This window comes from Ceratotherium simum, chromosome 23, assembly GCF_057802395.1.
Source record: "Ceratotherium simum simum isolate JZ-2026a chromosome 23, ASM5780239v1, whole genome shotgun sequence".
Classification (NCBI taxonomy): Eukaryota; Metazoa; Chordata; class Mammalia; order Perissodactyla; family Rhinocerotidae; genus Ceratotherium; species Ceratotherium simum.
In genome coordinates, this window is record NC_141922.1 from 12,902,982 (window position 1) to 12,928,943 (window position 25,962).

The 25,962-nt window shown below is 37.4% G+C and overlaps 1 protein-coding gene across 9 annotated transcripts in view; it reads left to right on the top strand.

Moving 5' to 3' along the window:
* CYRIB (CYFIP related Rac1 interactor B) overlaps positions 1 to 25,962 on the top strand; it is a 144,543-nt gene that overhangs the window by 65,461 nt on the left and 53,120 nt on the right. Inside the window, exon 1 of one of the 9 annotated variants that reach the window (XM_087447451.1) lies at positions 8,259 to 8,402. The exons of 7 other annotated variants lie outside the window; for them this stretch is intronic. The gene's annotated coding sequence lies outside the window, so the exon portion shown is untranslated. Of the gene's footprint in view, positions 1 to 8,258; positions 8,403 to 25,962 lie in introns of those variants that run through there. One more of the 9 variants, XM_087447455.1, reaches the window with a different exon arrangement.

Below are 25,962 nucleotides of genomic sequence, written 5' to 3' on the forward strand. Positions count from 1 at the left end.
ACAGGGCACTGAACTGGCCCAAAGAGCCCTATCCGTAAGTCACGTTCATTTCCCTTCCCCACTGTAAATCCTGCCCAAACCCTATTAGCTGAGTCTGGATGTTCCTCCCTCCATGGGACCAGAAAGGATGGTGACCTGGGTGCCTATATCCAAGAGAGCCATAAAATTTTGTGTCCTTCTAAAGTTCCCTGGGCAGCCTCAGAGGGGTATGTATGTGTCTTTGAGTCCCTTTTGGGGGTCAGGGAGACCTCAGCCCCATCCCTTATCATTTTTCTCTGTAAAGCAGAGGAGTTTGGGGGTAGAAGTAGAGAGGGATGGAGGAGGAACAGAGGGAGACAGCAACCCTGTACCAGTCAGTAATCAAGGCTTTGCATTCACTTTCAGTCACTCCCTCCTAGTTTAACCAAAGGAACTTCTAATACGTTTGGTCCGTCTCAAGCTCTGTACTGGCAGCAACATCGTCATTACTTACACAATCTGTTTTAGCTTTGGGGATTCCTTGGCTCAACCGTCAAAGCCACGTTGCCTTTCGCTTGGAGACAAGGGGCTTGTTGCCTCATTGTCATGACACATCCCTTTCTCTGCCAGCCCAGAGGAGAATGAACAACTATCAAGTCACCTTTTGAGCGGCTGATTTCAATCCCACTTCTCTGCTCAGTTTCTGAACATTAATTCAATTCTTGTTCACCAACGTGTAGGACATTTGGGGATTCTTATTCCCACTTTCTCCCCACCCACCACAAGGATCAGTCTCAGATCCCAGGGTGTCATCTCATTTCAGAGAACTCTGCCCTTGGAGGCCTTTATCGTCTCTCTTCTAGAAAGTCATGGCTCTGTCAGCATCACATCCTGTTGCCAAAACTGTCCAGGACCATGGCAGTCTGAGATCTTACCTTACTTGAAAGCTAATAAGTTACTGTGCCTCCTTTTTGTGGATGCTGGCAGAAAACATGGCTCTCCTGTGTCAGAGATGGACAGTTTATTCCTCTCAGTAATAGCAGTAGCCAGAGTATCAGCTTTTGTGCTGGTTTCCTGACCCTCAGTCCCCAGGGTGATGTGAAGAAGGCTAACACTGTGGGCTACGTTATCGGAGAGAAGCCCTGAGTTTAGGGAACCCAGATCTTTTATAATGAGCAGTAAACGTGCCTGCCCTTTGCTTTGGAGGGATACATTGTACTATTATCCTGGATGGTAAGCATGCCTATCCTTTGCTCCAGAGGGAGATAGTCTTTGTCTTTCAAGGCTGTTTGCTGCACAGACACTCTTGAAAATAAAGTCCAGAGCAAAAGTCTCGTACCTGTGTTTGCAACACATTCAAAAAAGACCTGTGGGGGCTGGCTCCGTGGTTTAGCGGTTAAGTGCGTGCTTAAGTGCTTGCGCTCTGCTGCTGGCGGCCCGGTTTCGGATCCCGGGCGCGCACCGACGCACCGCTTCTCCGGCCATGCTGAGGCCGAGTCCCACGTACAGCAACTAGAAGGATGTGCAGCTGTGACATACAGCTACCTACTGGGGGGGGTGGGGCTCTGGGGGAAAAAAAAAGGAGGAGGATTGGCAATGGATGTTAGCTCAGGGCTGATCTTCCTCACAAAAAAAAAAAAAAAAGACCTGTGAGAACTGGTTCCCAACATATGTAAATTGTACCTCAATAAATCTGACTTAATATAGTAAGAACACAATACATGTTATTGGTGTTCCTTTCCTTGGTCTGTTTTTTGGGACAAACCTATATGCAATGACATTGGTGGAATTTTGAGATTAATTTTCTCTGAGGTAAGTTGGTAACTAATAACATTTACTCAAAAAGTAATGACTAACGTGTTCACGCATCTTTTTTTTTTTTTTTTTTTTGTGAGGAGGACTAGCCTTGAGCTAACATCCGATGCCAATCCTCCCCTTTTTTCTTGAGGAAGAGTGGCCCTGAGCTAACATCTGTGCCCCATCTTCCTCTACTTTATATGGGACGCCGCCACAGCATGGCTTACCAAGCGGTGTTCCGTGCGCTCCGGGGATCCGAACCTGCGAACCCGGGACCACCAAAGCAGAGCGCGCACACTTAACCGCTTGCGCCACTGGGCCGGCCCCAGACATCTTTTGATTTGAAAAAAATCGTGTTTGGTCTTTTAAGAATTTCAGGGACATTAAAGTGAAATATGAGAAAACTACATTGGGTTGCAAGTTATGAGATTACTTTGCTTTTGTTTATGTCAAACTATAGTTCTCTACTTAAAATTCTGGCAAATTCTAACAAACAAAACATTGTTAATTAAGCACAACATTTTTAAGTGAGGCTTCTTTTCCTGTAGATCTTGGGACAGTGTAGATTTAGGGGAGTAAGAGAGGCTAGCATAGTTTGTAGGGAGGTTTAAACTTGTAATTTTTCATGTTTTTTTTTTTAAGGGAGTAGGCTCCGTTTTTATCAATTAGTGTGTTATAAATCCTCCCTTCTAGTTATTTTCTGTAAAGAAATAATTCTAAACGTGTTTTTGGAAAGCTGACTTTACTTGCTGAAGATTATTTGTTAGATTTGAACTTTTTGACTTAAATATTTAATGTGTTCTGATATTACATAAATGTATTACCAAGTTGTTTTCAGAAGTACAGAGAAATCATCTTCATTTATTCCATTCATTTGGGTTAAAGTGTACACGAATTTAAAGACTTGGAAATGTAAGATAATCTTCTAGCTGTGGTGGTGCCAGTTCCAAGTTGCTAGTGGGTAAAAGTAAGTTGATGCCTGAGGATCAAGGGCTGAAGCATTTTGGAAAGAGGCTGATAATTGGGACTTCGTATATTAAAATGTGAATACAGTTAAACTAAAGCTTTTCTTTTTTATTTATAGAGCAGTGTGTTGAAGCAACAGTCAAAATATGTAGCCTGGGGTTGGCAGTCCTTTGAAATGGGTGTGCCAAAGTTCCATTATAGTATGTGTCATGGTGACAACTGGCCAGTGTTCTGTCTTTGGTATGTGTCACTGACCCCTGCTTAGTAATCTATTAGCATATTAAATGTGAGTCTTTTTAAGAACTTTATTTTAGCTGATTTTCAGTGTTCTTTCTGTATAAGCAACTTTTAAAAATAGTTTATATTGTTTTATTAAAATCATTTAATTTTTTAAACCATTCTCAGTTTGCCTCGTTGGGTAGGCAGATATCCTAAGTATTTAAATAATTAAAAAAATATTTAAGCACTTCAGGGTATACAGGCAAAACTTTTTGTGAAGTCCTTTGACTGCCTCTGGTCTCTCCGATCTCCTCTAGAATCTTATTTGGGGTTCACAAGTAAGAGATGAATGAACAGTTTTTAAAAAAATATGGCTAGTTTATAGTAGTATAGGAAACTGTCCTCTGGTCATAAAGTAGGGCTAAACAGGTGCTCTAAGACAATTTCTCCCAGGCAGTTTTTTCCCCTTCTAGCAAGGTTACGTTGCACATCAGGTCTTGTTAACTAATTCACTGTACCTAATCTTTACATGCACCCTTTTCTCTCATTTGCTGTAAAATGGGAACTGTAAGTAACCTTTTCATGAGTTAGTTGAGAATACTGAAAAAGAGACTGCTAGGAACTATTTACTACATGAATAGTAGTGAATAGATTTAAATATTTAATGTGTCCTGGTATTTCATAAATATATTTACCAAGTTCTCAAAAGTACAGAGAAGTCAACTTCATTCATTCTATTCATTTGGGTTAAAGTGTACATGAATTTACCTTCAAGGCCCTTCTGTTTAGATATGGCCTTGCTGGATTTCTAGCCAAATTCTGGTGCAGGCTTTGGATAGTTCTGCTTTCATTTTTAGTCTCTGGTATAGGAATATACAAATACATAATGTACACATGTGTGTGTAGTTTTGTTTCTGTATAGCTGTGTTCTTATTATAATCCTGTATAGCAGAAGGGCATAATTAATATGGAAGAAGCAGATGACTTTTTTTAATCTTAGTAAAGATGTGGGGCTAATAGCTAATCTGGTCAAAAAGATGTGCTCCCATGACTCTTAGAGCTACTCTACAAAAAAGTAGAAAGGAACAATCACCTATAGTCCTGATAATAGAGATAAGTGTTGTTGTGTGTGCTATTTTTACTTGCTATTTTAATGTATGTTTTCTTTTAATACAGTTTTGTTACGTTACAGATTTTTAACTGGGGTATCTAGAAAAAATCGATAATTCCTTCAATAAACATAATCATATGCTAACTTTTTTTTTCCACTATCTTTTTAAAAACAATTTTATTGAACTATACATGTTAAATTCACCCATTTAAAATGCACAATTCAATAATTTTTAGTAAATTTACTGAATTTGTGTATTTACTGAACCATAGTTGAGTTTTGAAAACCCTGTCCCCTATTATATACTTCATTTTCATTCCTACCTCCAGCCCCAGGCAACTACTTACCTAGTTTCTATCGATTTTCCTTTTCTGGACATTTCTTATAAATGAAATCATTCAATATATGGTTTTTTGTTGTTGGGTTCCTTCCCTTAACTTAATGATTTTGAGGTTCATCCTTGTTGAGTGTATTAATACCTTGTTCCTTTTTATTGCTGAGTAGTATTCATTATTTGAATGTACCACATTTTGTTTATTCCTTCACCAGTTGATGGACATTTGGTTTGTTTCTACTTTTGGCTATTATGAATAATGATGCTGTGAACATTTGTGTTCAAATTTTTTGTGGCCATGTGGTTTCACATCTGTTGGGTAGATGCCTAGGAATAGAATTGCTGAGTCATGCTAAATTTATGTTTAATTTTTAAAGAAACTGTTAAACTGTTGTTCAGACTGTATCATTTTACATCCACTGGCAGTGTATGAGGATTTCAGTTTCTCCAAATCCTCCTAACACTTATTGTATTTTTGAATTATAACCATCTTAGTGGGTGTGAAGTGGTATATCGTTGTGGTTTGAAATTGCTTTTCCCTAATGACTAATGATGATGTTGAACAAAGATGTTGAACATCTTTTCAAGCTCTTTTCATACCTTTTTTGGTGAAATGTCTATCAAATCTTTTGCCCATTTTTAATTCGGTTGTCTTCTTACCGAGTTGTAAGAGTTCTTTGTATATTCTGGATCCAAGTCCTTTATCAGATACATGATTTGCAGATACTTTCTCCCAGTCTATGGCTTGTTTTATTTTCTTAATGATATCTTTTGACATACAAGGTTTTTGAATTTTGGTGGAGTCCAGTTTACCTTTTTTTCTTTTCTTTTAAGTATCATGCTTTTGGTGCCGTGTCCAAGAAATCTTTGCCCACCTCAAGGTCATGAGGTTTACTCCTATGTTTTCTTCTAAAAGTTTTATAGTTTTAGCTCTTACATTTAGGTCTATGATCCATTTTTAATTAATTTTTGTATATAACGTGAGGTAAATTTCTAAGTTCATCTTTTTGTATATGGATATCCAGTTGTCTCAGCACCATTTGTTGAAAAGACTACTCTTTTCCACATGGAATTGCCTTGGTATCTTTGTTGATAATCAATTGACCATAGATATATAAGTTTATTTCTGGACTCTCATTTCTGTTTCGTTGATTTACATGTCCTTCTGCCAGTACCACATACCTTGATTACTGTAGCCTTTCATACCATGTTTTAATAACACAAATAGCATTCTTTTTTTCTTTTAACAATATATGCTCATTTATAAAAAAATTGAAACAATATAGAAAAGTAAAAGAAGAAAGCAAAAGTCACCATCTCAGTAGTTACTGTTTTGAACATCTCACCAGGCATTTCTGCACATATATGCATGTTGTGTGAGCACACACACCCTCCACAATTATACATAAAGACACCTCAGTATTTGCCCACGCTCATTGTTCTTGTGTACTTTTTGAGTGAATACATTGATTGTCAGCTTTAAAAGAGAACTGATTCTTTTTCTTTCGTCAGGCACTTTTGTAATTCTGTGAGTTTTTACTGACATAAACTTCTGAGAAGAGCGAAGACTCTTTGGGTGAAGAACTATGAGTGCTTTTCTCTTGGTAGCGTATTAGATGGAATTTATTTCTAACTTCATCTGCTGAAAGATGACTTTAAAACAAATTTTTGAATGTGTGCTCTGTGAACGGATGGCAAATTATGTGTGAAAAGTTAACAAAATTAATCCCCAAGTCTAGTTTTAAGCATTTGAAGTTTCCATAAATCTGCTCTTGAGTATTAGATTAACTTTTTGGCAGTTATGATAATGAGTGTGGAGCCAGTAAATATATGTGTGTGGTGATAGAGTTTTATTTGCAGTCGTATGTGGACTGATCCACGCTGCAAGCTTGGTTTTACCATGTGAATAAAGGAATAAGAACCTTGGCTCTTTTGCGCTTTTTGAATTCAACATTGGAGCCCTTGATGAAACTGGATCCTGAGATGCTTTCAGTAGCCGTTGTGGAACTGTGACCAAACTCGGAAACACTCCTCATCTGAGTGTAGGTCAAATCCCATTATCAGAAATTCCCCTGACATTCACATTTTTATTGCAGTATGATTTTGTATGATGAATACATGGTTTAAAATCACGTTTAGAGACGTAACAGGTGTAGGAGACCATACAGATTATGCTTAATTTTAAAAGATTGAAGTTTAATCTGTGGCAGTGGCAAGCCATTCAAGGTTTTGAGTTTAGGGAGTGACATAATGAGGCAAGTTTCAGAAAGCCACCCTCACAGTGGTTTAGTGGAAGTTTGGTGTTGAAAAAAAAGACGTGCTTAAATTGTTTGGGAAACTGGATTGCTGAATGAAATTATATAAATGAGGTGTGTCTGTATGAGATTTTAATTCTTTTTTTTTTTTTTTTAAGATTTTATTTATTTTATTTTTTGCCCCCAAAGCCCCAGTAGATAGTTGTATGTCATAGCTGCACACCCTTCTAGTTGCTGTATGTGGGACTCGGCCTCAGGATGGACGGAGAAGTGGTGCCTCGATGCGCACCCGGGATCAGAACCCGGGTCGCCAGCATCGCAGCGCGCGCACTTAACCACCAAGCCACAGGGCCGGCCCTGTATGAGATTTTAAAAAGTTAAAACTTGAAATAAGAAATTCTCAGATGACAAATGGACTCTTTACAGAAAGGAAAGCAGCACACTAAAGTGTTAACAGTGGCTAACTGTGTGGTGGCATTATATATTTTTCTTCCTGCTTTCTGTGGAAAACTTAGAAAAATGTTAAATATATTATGTAATAAGATGTTAAAATAGAACTCTTTTATTCTGAGTTTGGCCCTAAGTCAATAATAGATGCACGTTTCTAAAGTGAGTTATAAGAACACCATGCAGGTCTTGCCAGAAAATGGATCTTGTGTGACTTCTAACAGCTACCCCATCTGTTGGTATAAAAGGATACAGGAAGTTAGAAATTAGACGAGTTTTTGAACTGAATTGTTGGAAATTGGAAAAGAGTTTTTGAACCAAGTTGTTGGTGTGCCAGGAGTTTCTCCTAACCTCCCCTATCCCATCTTGGAGTGCACCCCCTCAGTACAGGGGCTTGATGGTGACGCCTTGGAGAGCCTTAGTATATAACTCGTGCAGTTTGCGGGGGTGGGGGGGGGTGGGGGGTGGGGGTGCGGTGCATCGATCTCTGTCTCTTTCGTGCGTGGGTGGAAGAGAGGCTATCTGCTCTGGCAGCACAGCAAAGCAAGATTACTATGTGGGTGGACTGCCCATCCTCCCAAAGTTCTTTGGGGCAAGGAGTACCTGTTTCCTATAGACCAGGTGAGGGCCACTAGTGAGAGAAAGCTGATAGGAGCAGGGGGTATGGGGTGGAGGGGGGAGGAATAAATGGCTGGATTCCCAGAGGAGCTGCATTGTTCTGCATCAAGGGAATTGCAGTGAGAGATTCCCCCAGGGCTGGAGTGGGTGAGCGCTCCATGGAAAGCACTCCCCGACTTATCATCTTTAAACACTTTTTGAGCCGGGAGAGCACCTATGCCCTCTAGTGACACTTACTGCCTCACCCAGGGTTAGTCAGGTGGAAAGGAGAGGAGCAAAGCACCGTCGTCTCGCACTGCCTAGGCAGAGCTGGGGTGGGGGAGAAGCTGTAACCTTGAATGAAAAATTTTGACTATTATACTAAACTGGGTCTATCAATTTCTAAACTCAGTTTTTATAACTTGATAATAACCAAAGTCAATAGGCTTGCCTAAAAAAGTTCGGGGACATTAACTACTGCCACAGAATAACTTTAAAGGACTATGGTGGACAAACAGTTGCTTTATGATTACATCCCACAGGTTCTGCTTGTTCAGGGTAGTGGTTACAGTGGTTTTTCTAATAAGAAAAATATCAATGAAAATGAATTTTTACAAGAAGAATGTGCCCATTGAGGCATTTTGTTGTGGATAAAATGTCATCAACTTTGGGACCAGGCAGATCTCTGAGATCAACCCCCTATTACCAATGACATGAGGTGAGTAAACCAGTCTTTAAGGTTCATTTCCTTGTTTACTTTTATAAAAAGGGTAACGTCACCTGTTTTGCAGTGTTTTACGAAAAAATTATGGTCTATAGCAAAATGCCTAGGACACAGTAGATACTCACAAATATTGATAATCCTCTTTCCTCCCTATAGCAAATGTTTCCTGTAGTTTTAAATATATTTTTACTCTCCTTAACATGTGTTTTACTTCTTCTAAACATGTTCCTTAAAAATACCAAATGGATTAGGGGATTTAGTATGACTACTGGATACTTCCATATCAGGGATATAAGAAATGTTAGTTTTTAGTATAACTAAAAATTCCACTTTTGCTTTGAAATGTGAAAGATTTCCAGAGAGAATGAAAAGTTGTTTTACTTATGTGTTGGCTTTTAGTGAAGAAGCATATGAATTAGGGGTCTAAATAAAAGGTAGGCCCAGGTAGAGAATCTTTTCATTATTGTTCTTGGAGCAATTTGGAATATATAAAACAAAAAGAAGGCATCTTATTGCAGAAAGAACATTTGGTAAACACCAGTATCATTCTAGTGTTCTTATTTTCTCAAAACGTCTTTCATTTTTTCTGGAAAGTTTTTTTAGTTCTTTATTTGATGTATTTTAAAGCGATCTTGGTATTTTGTCATCTTTTCTTTCTGGATGTTCTCTTATACTTTTTTAATGTCCAAATTTTATACTTTGAAACAGTTTTCTTTTTAATGATACAGGCACCTCTTAAATGTCTCAGAGCAGATTTATGTCATCTTTAATTTCAGAGTATCTTTATTGTTTCTGCTCTACCCCTCAGAGTTAATTTGTAACATAGTTATTAAGTTTTCGTTTTTGTAGGAATGGCTTTGAATTAGGAAGGAAATTATAGTTAGCTTTCTATTTGAGTCCAAAATATTCTTTATAATTCATTCAAGGGTCTTTGGTTGCAAGTTGATCAAACTAACAGAGTAATTTGGATGGAAAAGGAACTTATTGGGATGATGGCAGGTAACTCACAGAATTGGTGGAGAGACTAGGAATCCAGGTTCAAAAAATGAGCAGTAACCAAAGGAGAGTGAGCATCAGGCAAGTACAGCCCAGATGACATTCAGTAATGGTCTGGTTAGCACACTGTGGCACTGGTCCCTTGTTGCGGCCACTGTGAATGAGTTCTTAAGTATCCTTGGTCTTCGGACCATTTTCTCAAGATGGGAAGTTGTGGGAGTGGAGGTGCAGTGTTTGTGGGCTGACCTTCTCTGACCTCCACGCTTGTGCTCCATTCACCCTCCATGTCTTCATTTGGAGGCCCTTGACCTGGCAAATTTAACATGGCCAAAACGAAATTCCTGCTTTTTTTGTAACCCCATACTTGCTCCTTCTCATCCAGGCAGGTTGTCTTAGAAGTTGTTCTGTAATCTGGATTTGTCTGTTTTATGTCTCCTTATAAGTAGATTCCAGCTAAACATATTTGACAAGTATTTTACATAGGATAGTATTGAGGACTTCCCATTGTATCACATTAGGAGGCACGTCATGTCTGTTACATTTTTTTATGCCACCAAGTTTGATTCCTCAATTAAGGTGGTGTCTGCCAGGTCTCTCCATTGTAAAGGCATATTTTAAAATATAGATTTATTTAAAAATCACGTGATTTTAAAAAAAAATCAGATCTTGTTTATTTTTTCCAGTGTGAAATATCTAGGTAAAAATTACTGATGATATGAAAGTATTTGTAACAGCAGTAGAAGTATTGCAATGATACATTCATTTGGTGTGTGGGTATTTATCTATTAAATCATTTAAACTAAGATGTTTGTCTGTGAAATAAAGCTAGCACAATACTAGTTTCTTCCCTGTGTGGCTTGAAGTTTTAATTTGTTGATTTGCTTTCTATTCTTGTGTTTATACTAATGTTTTGAGAATAAAAACACTCAAATACACTGTTTTGAGCATGTAGCACAAAATAGTATGTGTGCGTATTGACAGTGATTTCAGGAAATGACAGTCCCTTCTTACTACATAAAAGGCACTGCAGGGCAGTGTACATGTGTTTGCCAAAATCTGGAAATACTGAATGTTTCCCACTTATTTATCTCTGCAAAAGCTCTAAAAGTTAGGAAAAACAAAGTTCCACTAAAGAATTACCAGCTCTTTTGAGAAATTAAATTGATGTATATGATGCGATTGCTTTTGTGGTTGTGTGTATTGATGTTTTATCTGTTGAACCCATTAGATATCATTTGGCTACTTTCATTCTTAGGAGAAAAAGCCTGTGAGACACGTAAGGTTGTTTTTAAAAGAGGAGAAGATAGACACAGGAAAAAGCCTATTTCATCCCAGGATGTGTTGCATGTTGGACTATGTGTTTTAAAGATAAACATATATTTAACACATAAATATATACTCTTTGGTCATTAAAGAGTAATTTTTAGAATAGAACATGTCATTTTTTGGAAGTGTTTTCCCCTCATTTGTTTGTAAGTTCAGGCTTGAATGGTCAATATCTGGAATTATCTAAACTCTTCAATAAGTTGAAATAAAAGAAGGGCAAGCAGATTAAGGTTCAAACATGCATAGCAAGTAGAATAGTAATTGTTGAAAAAATTGGCTTGGTTTTTGTATTTGGTGGGACTGAAAAATCTTATCCATTGTTCTGTGGAATGCTTGATGTTGCCTCAGTCTAACAAAGCCTTTTTCTTAAGGGCTTTAGTGTTAAGTTAATCTATTATGTACGCCTTGTTAGCACTCAGATGGATAGCATTTAAAATACCCCTTTTAGGAGGAGAGAATATTCTCCTTTTCCAGGTTAGTGGATATGCTTATACAAATCCTAAAAAAATTGATTTACTTAATTTAAAGCATATGAAAAATGTCTTTGGGAGTTGTTAGTGGGGATGTTTTTTAAACAGACAAGGCAAACTCAAACGTCAACCCTTCTTGAGCTTTCTCTGACACTGTGCTCTAGACATAATTCAGTTACTCCCTCATCTGTTTACCCATAGCACTTTATCCACAGAACTCTGCTATAGCATTTTGCCTAGTTAACCTGTATTGTGGTAATTTGTTTACATGTCATCTCAAAGACTATGAGCTTCTGGAGGGCAGGTCTTGTCTTACTCAGCATTTTATACATCTAGCCTATTGGAGGTCCTCTACTAATCTTTGTTAAATTGCCATTGGGAAGCAATTCAGCATGTTTTTTTAAGATTATGTGACAAAGCATTTTTTATAGGCTTTTAAAAATCTATTATTTGATTGCTACAAGACAGATTGCTATGCAGTAATATCACATATCAGATATAGACTATCTCTCCAAAGTGGTTATCTAGCTTGTTGCAATTGAGTTGTTTTGTCAGCCTGGAAAAACCATCATCTATAAAATCATGTTGGACACGTTAGAGTACTTTATTTAAAGTCTCTTTATTACTTCACTTTTTAATAGAAGAAATTATACATTTTTCTAAATTTTATCAGTTATCTACTACCTTTATATTGATCTCTCCTTATCTCTCATTTTCCCAAACAAATCTTTTTAGCAGAATGCCCAGTCTAATGGGGCCAAAACTCTAAACAAGTTGCATTTATTCCAGTCTCCTTAAATCTTTTATCACTTGTTTGCTTGTTCACTCATCCGCTCATTCAGCATGTGCACAGTGGAGACTAAAGGTGTCAGGCTTTGTGCTTAGTGCAGGGGATAAAATAACAGTGAATAGGCTGTGATAACAGCTTTCAGTTCTGGGAAAGAGCCAAACATTTTGATAAGTGATATGATGTGTCGTGGGGCCCATGAAAAGATACTTAACCCACACTTGGAATGTACCTTCTCTCATACTATCCTGTTCTCTAAATTTCTGTTGTGATTTGAAATAGTAATCTAGTGTGGACAGAATTGTTATGCACTTGTTACTTTTTATATGTGCAAATATTATTTCCACAGGAAGTCAGTAACCTCTTTCAGGATAAAGATCGTCTTATTTCTTTGTATCTCAAGCACTGCTGGAGATGCAATAAAGATTTTAATACTTGTTGAATTGGCAAACAGAAACTCCATAACCTTCTGGTTCTGCTTAAACTCTTTGGGCCATTAGAACTAGTACAAGGATGGTAGTAATAGCATCTACGCAGAGAAGATGCTTTTGGCCTAATGTGACAGGTAAGACCTGGGAAAAGAGCCAGACAATATAATAGGTGTCCCTCATTCTTTGAGTCTCTCTTATGAGTAGGTATTATCTTCCTTTCTACAGATGAAGAAATTGAAGTTTTGAGAGACTTAAGATTCTTGCTCAAAATTAAAAAGCTAATGTGCTCTTTCTGTCAAATTACATTATATGTGGATCCTTATTTTTGTCAGGAAGTTTATTAAATATTTGTTTTGATCATAGAACTCTCTGGAATTAGAGCAATATATATGACAACCCAGGCACAGAGCTTCTCTCTGAAGCTTACAGGCCAAATGTGGATCAGGTCTGTAATGCTGGCCCGGTTGACATCACGCTGCAGTAGCCTGAACTAAGTGATACACTGGCTTATGTTACTTGTAAGCAACATAAATTACCTTTTAAACCAGCCAGATTTTGTAAATTAGTTCACTAATTTCTATTGATATATTAAGGATTAAAAAATTTTAAGAGTGAGATGCGTGCATTTGATTTTATTAGTGGTTCCTAGTTTTCTTTTGCATATGTTGATTTTTCATTCTAGTACAGTCATGCGCCACATAGTGACATTTCAGTCCATGGATGGACCTCATATACGATGGTGGTCCCATAAGATTAGTACCATATAGCTTAGGTGTGTAGTAGGCTATACCTCTCGGTTTGTGTAAGTACACTCTATCGTGTTTATGCAATGACAACATAGCCTAATGATGCATTTCTCACAATGTATCCATTGTTAAGCAATGCATGACTGTATATGGAATAAGGCTTCTTAAAAAAGTTGCGTAGGTGACTCATAATACAGCCATGTATTTTGAAATTTGTGATATGCGATTCAGACCCAGAAGTTTGAGAACATGTTGCACTTAAATACATACTTTTATAGAGCATTGTCTTGATTTTTGGCACTTCAGGACATTGTTGCTAAATAACTTGCTTATGTTACATATTTCCAGCAATAGAAAAAATAGCTATGGCAAATTAAGATGTGAATTTAGCTTTGGGACTTTGGATTTTCCAACCATGGACTTGTCTATGTTTCTGTTACTATCAAGTGTAATTTTCAGAGGTACTCTTCAGAGTACCACAATTGTAGAAAAGGACCTGATGGCCTTTGTGTTCTTTGCTTCCAAAAGAGACCATTTTCTTTTTGCTTGTATAGGTTAGATCTATTGATATTTATGTGTTTTTTACATAGGTTAGGTCTAGCAGTATTTATTGTAATTAAAAGTGAGCAATCGCCTGCTTTCTTCTTCCTTGTATAGCTTACAGTATTGGAGGGGAACATCGTTCCTTCATACTTCCTTCTTAGTTTGGATCACCTTCTAACATTTTATCCATTGCACTCCCAATGTCATGAAATATATCAAGAGTTCCTTTAATATGATTTTTGTTACTGGTGTCCCTTCTGGGATGTCTTCATCCTTTTCATCATGACTACCTTCCTCTTTATGTTGATAAGTTGGCCGTCACAAAGTTCCTCTGACTGCATGTTTAGTCTCTGATGGTGGCAGTGTTGGCATTCTCACAGTCAGCTCTTTCTTCTATAACTCCATTTGTGTTCTATTAGAGTTTGACTTCCAGCATTACTGCTTTTGTTTCTTTACTGCACTTTTACCTTTGTTGCCAAATTCCCTTGTTTGGTTATCCCTTTTTGTAAAACGTCACGAGTTTGTCACTGGGAGACAAGGAGGAAACACAACTACACACTTTGCAGTCTGTGCATCACCTGAATAACAGATGTTCAGTGACCAGTCACTGACGAACTTTGAAGAAAGTGATGTGGTTGGTCACTGATATTGATATAAAAGATTGGAGAAAATTATGAAACTCTAAAGCATTCTGTATTTTCAGTATCTTCATTTCCCATTACATTTTAAAGAGACAGCTAGACATTTTAGAAGAAATATATTTATAGGTATGGTTTAAACAGTAATAATGATAGGATCAACTTACATTTATAGAGTTCCTTATTGTATGTCAGGAACTGTTTTAAGTGCTAAACACATATTCATTTATTTACTCCTCACAATACTTATTGTGAGGAGTAAATAAATGAATACTCACAGTCAAGTAGGTATTACTTTTATCCCCTTACAGATAAGCAAAGGAAGGCAGGGAGACATGAACTTGTCCAATGCTAGGCCTGACGGTCTCGCTCCAGAGTACATGCTTTACATGGTACACTTTGCAAACCAGCACCAGTTTCATAAACTGTTGCCAGTCTGCAAAGAATTGAGATTTGTATTTTGCATGTCTTTTAAAAACTTCGTTTTTCTAGTTTTCTGGGGTTTTTTTCCTAGTAATTTTTACAAAAGTATTGGACCATGATGGATGGAAAATTTAAAGCAAAACAGCTGTCCTTCACCAGAGGTAGCTTGAAGAAGCTCAGTAGGCTATGCAGGAAATACTGTTCAGTACTCTAGCAGTGACCTGTATTCAGAGAATATGCCTTGGTCTTCATAAAAAGATTAGCTAATGAATGTGCCTATATAACATATATATAAATGATCTCAGTCAAGAATTTGAATTAATTGAACAACTTCTAGTTCTGATTATGATGGAAGAGAAGGCTTTTACTGTAATTATAACACCTTAGGAAAAGCCAAGCCTTGTCTTAAAAGCTTCTGAGGTATTTAGGCATCATTTTGAAAATGGAGCAGATCCGTGAAAGTCAAGGTATTAAATTGTACCATTCACCTTTGTGCAGACTATAGCCTAACCTCCCCTGCTAGCCTTTGAATGCTTCCTCATTTGGCCTTAAAATTATTTTAGCATTTGATACGTATAAAATATGTGAAACATATGTAGGTTATAAAGCATTAATCAGCATAAAGTGGAAGTCCATGAACTCACCACTAATTTAGGATCTAGGAAGTTACTTTGTTCCTTCCTTATACAGTCTCCTTCCCAAACACCTCCCCCACTCCAGAGGAAAATGCTTTCCTGAGTTTTGTGTTTATCACTTTTATAGCTTTAAAAGAAAGATCACATATGTCTGTATCCCTAAATAGTATATATTTTAGTTTTGCCGGTTTTTTTGAGCTATATAAAAATTATGTGGTCTTAGCCTTTTCATGAATTCGTCGTTTCTAAAATTCGTCCTTATTATCGCAGGTGGTGTAGCTCATTTTACTGCCCTGTAAGTTTTCATTACATGAAAAAGCCACAATTTATTTATTCTCCTATCAATGAGCATTTAGGTTGTTTCCAGTGTTTTGTGTTTTTTTTTTTCCCTCTTTAAAAAAATAATGCTCCTTTGGTGCCGGCTTGGTGGTGTAGTGGTTAAGTTTGCGCACTCCACTTTGGCAGCCTGGGGTTCATGGGTTCTGACCCCGGGTGCAGACCTACACACTGCTCATCAAGCCAGGAGTGGTGTCCCATATACAAAATAGAGGAAGACTGGCACAGATCTTAGCTCTGGAACAATCTTCCTCAAGCAGAAAGAGGAAGATTGGCAACAGGTGTTAGCTCAGGGACAATTTTCCTCACCAAAAAAAAAAAAAAAGAAAATTAAGTAATGCTGCTTTGGGCATGCTTGTACATTTCTCCTGGCAATCATATACAAGAGTTTCTCTAGGTGTATACCTCAGAGTAGGATTGTTAGATTATAGGGGGTATTCAGTGTTTAATTTAATAAGATAATGCCAAAGTTTTCTAAAGTGATTGTAATGGTTTATAACCCTACATGTTGGGTATCTAAAAGTAGCTATTGATATACATTTTTGTCAACACTTAGTATTGTTAATTTCTCAATTTTTACTAATTTAATGGGCATAAAATGATATTTTACTTGGTTTTAGCTAAGTGTCAAGGCTGAGGATTTGCCTTTTGTGTTTCTTTTTTTTGAAATGCCTCTTCTGACTGTGGTCCATTTTTCTATCGATTTCTTTGTCTTCTTCTTATTGAATTTAGCAGTTCTTTAGATACTAGACAACTAATCCTTTCTCCGTTACAGGTGTTGCCAGTGTCTTCCGATAGCTTAGTGATTTATATATTTAGTTTCCTTAAAGTGGCTTGATAAGCAGAAGTTTTTGATATTAATAGGATCAAATTTATCAGTCTTTTCATTTGTAGTTAATGCCTTTAGTATTTTATTTACATTAAGCACTCCTTCCCTACCTTGGAATCTTAAAGAACCATTCCTATATTTTTTTCTAAAAGTTTGTTTTGCCTTTCAAATTTAAATCTTTAATCCCATCAGAATTGATTTACATGTATGGTGTAGGATAGGGATTTTATTTTTTTCTGTATGAATAGTCAACTACCCCAGCTCCATTTATGCAACTGTCCCTTCTTTTCCCGAGTGATCTGCTATGCGGTCCCTTAACATTTACCTACTTATCCTTCATCTGTGTATTTATTTGTTTCTGGACTATATATTCTGCTTTTGGACTCTGTGTTCTCTTTGATTTGCCAGTTTGTCTTTATGTTAATACCATCCTGTCTTAATTACTGTAGTTTTATTTTACATCTTGATATCTGATTGGGCAAGTTGTCTCACTTGATTCTTTGGTCAGATTGACTGTGCCTGAGTTTTGGCTTTGTCATGTAAATTTTCGAAGCCGCTTATTAAGTTTCACAAAAGAATCCTTTTGGGATTTTGGTTGGAAATGCATTTAATATTTATATAAATTTGGGAGAGAATTGACATTTTTACGGTATTAAGTCTTCCTCTTTGTGAGCATGATGTTATCATGGCTTTCTATAAAGTTTTATGATTTTTGCTATGCAGATATTGCACAGCTTTTGTTAGGCTTATTCCTAGTTACTGTATTTCTTCTTGCTACTATAAATTGTGTCTGTGGGGGAAAATTATCTTTTGTGCCTTCTACTTGAGAATGGAAATGCAATTGAGGTTTTCATATTGATAATAATATTCCGTTACCTTGCCAAACTCATGGATTGTTTTTTCCTTAAAAATTTTTTTTAACCTTTAATGTCTTTTTCTTGACTTTAATACTGGCTAGGACCTGCAGTACAGTGTTGAATAGAAGTAGTGATAGTGGACATGCTTGTCTCACTTAGATTTTTAAAGGGAAAATTTCCAACAGTTTTTCTTTAAGAATTCTGTTTATTGAGGCCAGCCTGGTGGCGTAGCGGTTAAGTTCGCGTGCTCTGCTTTGGCGGCCTGGGGTTTGCAGGTTCGGACCTACGTACCGCTTACCAAGCCATGCTGTGGTAGGCATCCCACATATAAAGTAGAGGAAGTAGAAGATGTTAGCCCAGGGCCAGTCTTCCTCAGCAAAAAGAAGAGGATTGGCAACGGATGTTAGCTCAGGGCTAATTTTCTCACCAAAAAAAAAAGATGTTTATAGGCTTTGGTAGAGGTAGATACCTTTTATCCTTTTTATTCTTACTTCGTTAAATTTTTTTTTTTTTAGTTACTAGTGAGCATAGCTTTCATGAAAAGCTCTTTCTGCAGCTTTTGAGCTGATCATATGGGGTTTTTTTCCTTTAATCTGTTAATGTGGTGAAAAACAGTTTGTAGGTTTTTCTGAACTCACTTTGCATTTCTGAGATGAGCCAAATTTGGTCATGATTTTTTTGTTTAACTGTTTAATTCGAGAGTAAGACTAGGTGTGGAGAGAATGGTGGTGGTGGGAGGGGTGGGGTGATGAAGCAGGACAGGAAACTGGAAAGGACAGTCATTTCAGTTCTAGTGCAATGACATGATAATTTGGGGGCACGTATGTTTTTAGTAGGATGTGTAAAACCAAGTAGGTATTTATTTGCTCTTTTCTAAAATTGACCCTGGGGAAAATATTTTCCTTATGTGTAGAATTGTAAAGCTTTATTTTTCCTATGTTATTACCTCTCTTCTTATTTACCATTCCTTTAAAATTAAATCATGTGTGTAAATTTTATAAGGGGTTTTGAACAGATTAAATGAACAACACTAAAAACTCTACTTGTATCTTTTCTTTTAAAAAGCATTTAATTTTACAGAATTTGAGCTTATGGAGTTGCAGAATCTAGGGTATGTATTTGTGTTACAGAATATATCTTAAACCTGTGGAATCTTTAGGTTGTCATGATTTCAGCACCTGCTGGTCAAATGCATCTTACTGTCTGTTTATTGCTCTATATTCCAAAACATACCTGAGTTGAGGTATCAGAAAAGTCCTGTTGTAGAAAGCACAGTAATCAGGGCGAGGTGTTGACAGTAAGCAGGAGATCCAGAAGTAAGAACGTTCTGCATAATGTTCCCAAAGCCTGGCGATCATCTTAATCTAGCCCTTGCCTCAGGTTTTCCAGTCATTGCTGTTGTTTATTTTTTAAGGAATTATTTTATAATTATTTTTAATTTTTAATTATAGAAATTAGTGGAGAAGTAGTAGTTATTTTACAGAAAGGAATTTTATAACCGTTATTAGTTGAACAGAGTTGTTTCCTGAAAAATAATTCTCACTCTCTCCTTCCCTGCCGACCCTCCCCCCCACCCCCCACTCTGGAGAAGCTACTTAACCTTTTAAAGCCTCTGTTTTCTCATCAAAGAAAAGAGGCTAATAATTTTATCTCATTAGATTTTTAGGCTTCAGTTAAATAAATCATGCATAGTGCTTAGCACAGTGTCTCAAACACAGTAAGTAATTATGAAATGGCAGCCAAGTAGACAGAGGGATAATTTAAAAAGACCGTATCTAACTTGATCATATACGTTTATATTGAATGACCCAGGAAGTTCAAACATTGAACTTCGATTGAATGATCCAAAAATTCAAGCAGTGATCCTCTTATATAAGGCCTTCATAGAAAAATGAGAAAGGACTAGTTTTACAAGTGCAGAGAAAAAATAGTTGACCTCATTAGTAGTTCAATAAAAAACAATGTGAAAGAAGGCACTATATTGTGTGTGTGTCTGTGTGTACACATGCATACTTTTTAAACAATGAAGTTCATGTCCAGGATGCTGTGATATTGGCCCATGCTTGGTTCTGATGGCTGTATAAATTGGAACATATCTTTGGAAAGCACTTTGGCATTAGACATCAAGATCTCTAAAAACATATCCTAAAAGCATTTAAGTTATTTCAACAAAGATTTGTGTTGGTCATAGCCAGGATAATTATGCAGGGTGATACATTGTCCTCTGCACAAGGATGCCACATCTATGGGTATGTCAGGCACAACGTAGATGTGTCATTTCTGGGATCATGTGTGGGTTAAGGGATCAGGGCCTTCTGGTCATGTTTTGTAGCAGTGGTTGCCTGGGATATAAACCCACACCGGCACCTGCGGCGTGCCCAAACTTAGGAGAGCTCGTATGAGTACGCTCCCTGACCTCACTGATGTGTACAGCAGTGTCATGTACAGCAGTGTCTTGTCCAGGTTGAGCTCCAGGCACTCCTTGAGGTTATTTCTTTCACTTACCTGCCTCCCTCTAGAGGATGCTTCTCATCCTCTCTAACGCTATCCCCTCCCTTCTATTTGACAGGACCTATGTGGTAGTCTCATCTGAGAGATTTGGGGCAAGCATGCCTGGCACCGGCTTAGGCATGTTTGTGCCTTGTGGTCCAGTGGTTATGTTTGTGAGTAGGCAAGAGTGTGACCCATGTGTGCAGGGACACGTGTGTGCACAGCCAAGGCTATTGCTTGTTGGGTTCTGGAACCCCAGCCCGGGCAGAACTACCTTATGTAGTATTCAGGTTGTACACTAAAATGACCAGTTCGTAATTTGAGAGTGGGATAACTTTTTCCGATCTGCGCAAAGTCTTTATGTGCTTTTGGAGGCCGAGGATATGGCTTGTCCAACAGTAGGAAAGTGTTTGAAAAAAATGTGATATACCTATATCATAGAATGGTACATAATGACTTTGGAAGAATTTTTCATGATGTGAAAATATTGCTTATGATGTGAATGATAAAAAAACAGGACTCATACAAAGAAAATGGTGTTCAATTGTGTAAAAATATGCATAGAAGGAAAATGAGAAGGGAATAAAATTGTTACAAGTGGTTAACCTTTGGTTGTGGGATTACAGATAGTGATTTTTTTTCTTTCTCCTTTCTCTATACATTTTGTATAGTAAGCATGTATTGCTCTTATAATAAAAGGGAAAATTAAAATTATAAGAAATTTTTAGAACCTACAAAAATAGTCATGTTCTAAAGACCTGGAGTTATCTATTCAGCTATTACTTGTAAATTTACTTCTTCCTGGAGATAATACAACTTGTTCAGACTAATGAGAAATGTTAATTTATACCTTCTGAAGCATGGGTTTGCAATAGAGGTTAACAATTTCCTGACAGTGCCAATTTTAAAATGTGAAAATAAGTTGATATTTAAGGTATGTAATATCAAAGCATTATATAATTATATAAGATAGTTATTACATAATATCAAGATTGATTATATATATTATATACACCTGTTTATCTATATAGAAAATGTAGTTCTGGGTATAGCAAGGAGGGGGCCTCTTAATGTAACCTTCACACTCTCTTCTGATGAAACTATTTCATGGTAGTAATCAAGGCATAAAATGACATAGAAGCCTGAGATTTGTATTCAGGTATTTAAGCTCTAGTGTGTCTGAGACGTGGATATTCTTAAGTGTACTGTACTTGAGATAGAATGTCAAAATAGATATGTGTATATACTGTAATTTTAATATGAAATAAGAAAAGTAGTGCCCATGTTCAACAAAACTGGCATTTCCGTTAATTTTCACATAATTTTTGAGATTATTTTTGCTATTTTACAAATAAAGGAAACTGATGCTCAGGTAACAATTTAAATAAGTGGGAATCTCCATTTTAGAAATAACAAAACAGATGCTTGAAGAACTTAATTTAAATAAGTAGAAACTCAACTCAGATCTGTCTCGTTCTAGAACCAGTGCTCTAAACCACTTTGCTTATATCGTATTTCCTTTTTACTATTATGGAATATAAATTTTTTTGGTATATATGTTTACTGTTTTGCTTTCTCTTACAAATTCTCATGATACTCTTTCTCTCTTGATGTGATTTTATGTACATTTATGTGAACTATTAAAATGTGGATTTCGCTTTTAATTTTTATATGATTGATTCTGTTTTCCATTTTAAATTTCTTATAGTGCTTCAACTACTCCTTTAAAGATAAGTAAGGTATTATTCTCTATTTTTTGAGATTTAGTTTTGAGAAATTAAACTAGTCCATCTAGAATATATGGGCTCAGAAAGTTGTATCTCAATTTTCCATGGGATTATTTTAGTACCATTTATTAAATAAAGTTTTCTTTCTTCATTGCCCTGTGATGATTACTTTATACGTTCCTCACGTGGAATATTCTCTTTGAACCTTCTACTTTGTTTTCCTGCTTGTCCAAATCCTGTTCGTTCTTCAAAATCTGTCTCAGCTACCAAGGCTCCATAAAATCTTAATACCTGATTGCCATGCTCTACCCCTGGCTGAAATCTCTTCTCTTAATTGCCTGTGTTTAGCTCTGTGTGTAGATATTTCTCATGCTACTTCATTTTTACCTTGAACATTTTAATTGCTACAGTAAGACTAGACACTTCTAGAGAGGGCAGTCAGTCTTTTTTATCATAGCATTTCCTAGGGTATCTATTTTGGTACTATAACCATAATAGACTTTCTGGTAAACATTTGGTGTATGTTTTTTTACATTTATATACAGTTGGACCTATTCTGATTTCTTTGTTCTCTTTTCCTGACTTTATACCAGTTCCACACAGTTTTAATTATTAATGAGTAGGACTGGTCCTTCTCATTTGTTTTTCAAAAAATTTTTATAGGCCTGCATGTTTCTTTTTTCTCGAATGGATATAGAATAACCTTTTCAAGTTCTTAAATTAAAACTAACTTAGATATTTGTTGGAATGATATAATAATGCACTTTTATAATATCGTCTGATCTGGGAACATGGTCACTAGGCCCTTTAATTCAGGTATTCTTTTCTATTTCTAAGATGGTTTTTAAGATTGCTTTGTAGGGAGCCGGCCCCGTGGCTTAGTGGTTGGGTGAGTGTGCTCCACTGCTGGCGGCCCTGGTTCGGATCCCTGGCGCGCACTGACGCACTGCTTGTCCGACCGTGCTGAGGCGGCGTCCCACATACAGCAACTAGAAGGATGTGCAACTATGACATACAACTATCTACTGGGGCTTTGGGGAAATAAAAAAAGGAGGAGGATTGGCAATAGATGTTAGAGCTGGTCTTCCTCAGCAAAAAGAGGAGGATTGGCATGGATGTTAGCTCAGGGCTGATCTTCCTCACACACACACAAAAAATATTGCTTTGTATATGTCAAGGGGAGCTTAAACAAATTGAGTTCAGTTAGATTTTATCGTATACCCAAATGAAGGAGGAATGCAGTCTAGGTTGCTTAACCAGTTAGATTTACGTACCATCATTTGAAATACTGCAAAGCTGTAAATGTGGTTGACATGCTCTCAAGTCATAACTCTTATGTTTTATGTTTTGCTGGAAGCAAAGAAGTTTTACAAATGTACTTGAAGAACCTCTAACTTTCTGGATTTTAGATGCCTGGATTATCTGATTTATATATTATCTAATATTCTCTACTTATGACTTGGCATTTGATTTCTAAGAGTGAAAACAATTGCAAGTCTTTTATTATTTTTGATTTATTAAGAATTAGACAGGATAAATAGAATTTTTTTCCCATGGTTTTATGCAAGTGGCACTGGTTTTTCTCCTGTGGTTCATGAAAGTGGCCAGCCAAGCCACTTGTTTTGTTTATTTCTGGGTAGCTGCAGTTGGCCTTAGAGAAGGAGGTTTTTCTTTGGCAGAAAAAGCAAAAATGTGTTTATTCATTCCATTTGTAGTAACATTGATTCAAGAGGAGCTTTTGAGGAAAGCCAGAGTGGTTAGGCTTTGAACATAAATAGCTCCCATTTATCTCCTAACTGATAGAGAAAAGTAAAAAATTTAGGGTTAATAACATAAAAATTATAGAGAATATAAAGTTCTGGAGCAGAAGTTGCAAACTGGTGGTTCATCAACCAAATATAGCTCTCAGACTATTTCTTTTGGCCTACTGAGTGTTTGTGAAACTTACTTAATTAGTTGATAATATCTAAAAATTATTTTATATGAATATCCAGCACTGGATCAGCTGCATTTTTTAGCATGGCATGTTAATAGCAGTGGCATCTTTTAGATTAGACATACACCTTTGTTTGCCCTACTTAGCACTTCTAACGTGGCTCCATCCAACCCCATATGCATTTAACTTTGCAACCCCTATTCTAGAGGCTCTTGAATACGGAAAGTAATAGTAGGTCTAAAACTGCTAATGCAGCTGAACCTTGAACTTTGAGTTTATAGGAGATAGGATAGTAGGCGTGAAGATTTTAGGTAGTGAGAGTTAGAGTAGAATGTTGGATGTGTGAGAAAGAGTAGTTGCGGAGGAGTCCAGGGTTTTTACCTGAGCAACTGGAAGGATAGAGGCGCTATCAACTGAGATGAGAGAGACTGCAGGTAGATCAGGTTTGGAGAGGGAAGATGAACAGTTCAGTTCAGGACGTGTTAAGTGTGAGGTATCTATTAAAACATCCTAGTGGAGATATTGAGTAGTGGCTATAGAGTGTGAAGTTGGAGAGAAATGTCTAGACTGGATGAATAAATTTGAGATATATAGATGATACATAAAACCGTCAGATGGAATGAGATCACAAAGGGAGCAGAGGGCTCAGGCCTGAGCCCTGGGGCATATCAGCATTCAGGGATGTGAGAGAAGTTCAGCAAAGGAGATGAGGCAGGAGCATTTGGTGAAGTAGGACCGAAAAGGAAGGGAGTGTGGTGTCCTGAAGGACAAGTGTCTTGACCTGGTTTCACCCCAGAAGCAGAGCCTGAGACAGGGAAGGCAGGGAGTTTTAAGGCAGGTAGTTTATTTGGGGACCTGTTAGTAAGAAACAGAAGTTGGAGAAAGGGGGCAAGTGAAATAGGAAGGAAGGAAAATCAATCCAAGGGTGCATTTGTTGACCCAGTCACTTCTGTGAGCAACTGTGGCTTGATCCTGAGGAAGCCCTCTGAGAAGACATGACGCATATGCCTCTGGGTGGGCAGAAGAGGGTATTTATCTACCAGATCCCATCCCCCATTGGTCAGAGGTTGCCCACAGGGTGTTGGTGTTAACGCCTTCACACTTCTAGATTTGTATATGTCTCAGGATGGCTGACAAGTTCCTGTAGGCATCTCTTACTGCAAAGCCAGTGAACAGAAAGTGAGCCCCAGTAGTGCACCTAAGGGGAGGTGCTTCAGCTGGAGTGAAAATGTGAGGTGGCACACAAGAGGTGTCCCCTACACCCCACCCCCTTGTACCTTCCATTAAGAGCCATTTAGTCCACTCTGCTACAAAGCTTTCAAGGTGATGGCTGGCCACAGTCTCTACATTATACTTATAACAGGAGGGTTAGTGGAATATTGTTCATTATTTCAGTCCTCCAGTACTCGTTCTAGATTTTCATCACCTTCAGCCAGCACTTTCAGATTGAGGCATTTTCCTGGTAGAGTGACCCAGGCCTTCTTCCCCAAGGGATCAGTGCCCATAGTTGCTTTATCCTTGTCTGGCCGTAGTTGCTGCAGTTGCCCATTTACAGTTATCACTGAGCATGGCAGCCCCAGTCTAATCTTCTAGGTTCTCAGTATACTCCCTCCTGTCCGCATTGTGTAGCAGCAGCAGTAAGTCCTCATGGTTGTTAGGGTCAGTTTACAGGACCCCCCTCCCCACCCCCACAATATGGTAACTCCTTCCTCAGCATGCCAGTCCAAAGTAAGGAGTCCAAAATGACCAGATGATAGTTGTTGCCTCAGAATTCTTCCTGTGTCTCCTGGTTTGTTGCCTCAGAATTCTTCCTGTGTCTCCTGGCAGAAACCCCGTCTCTCTTGCCCCAGAATCAGAATTTCTAATCCAGTGGAGCCTAAGGTTGCCAATTCTACTTCCATCTGTTAGTTCCTGGACCCATATTTTTGTTTATGTGTCAGAGATACAGGGCCACATTTCAGTCTTTGGAAGACAGTGTGTGTGTCAGATCACTTATCATCTTGGAAGGCAGTGCCCCATTCCCTCAAGATGTTACCAAGCACTTTTATACATAGAAATTATATGTTTGTTAAATTTAGGACTCTTGGGTTATAGAATAAACAATTAGGGAAAGAAATTTTCATATAAAGGTGACTAGTTATATTAGTGAAATGTTTCTCTTCACTGTGTGAACTAAACTAGTTTGTTATAGTGGCTATAGTTGCTCTTAGTTGCAAGGTTAGAATATACACATCCTGAAGATTTGATTTTACGTAAAATTGTGTGAGGCTTTGAAATAGTAAAACCAGTTCTACAGAGGACTTTAGTTCACTTGAGTTTTGCCATATGTGCCTCTGGCAAATATTAGGTTCATGAAATATAAAGATCTTTGTACCTGTAGTAAA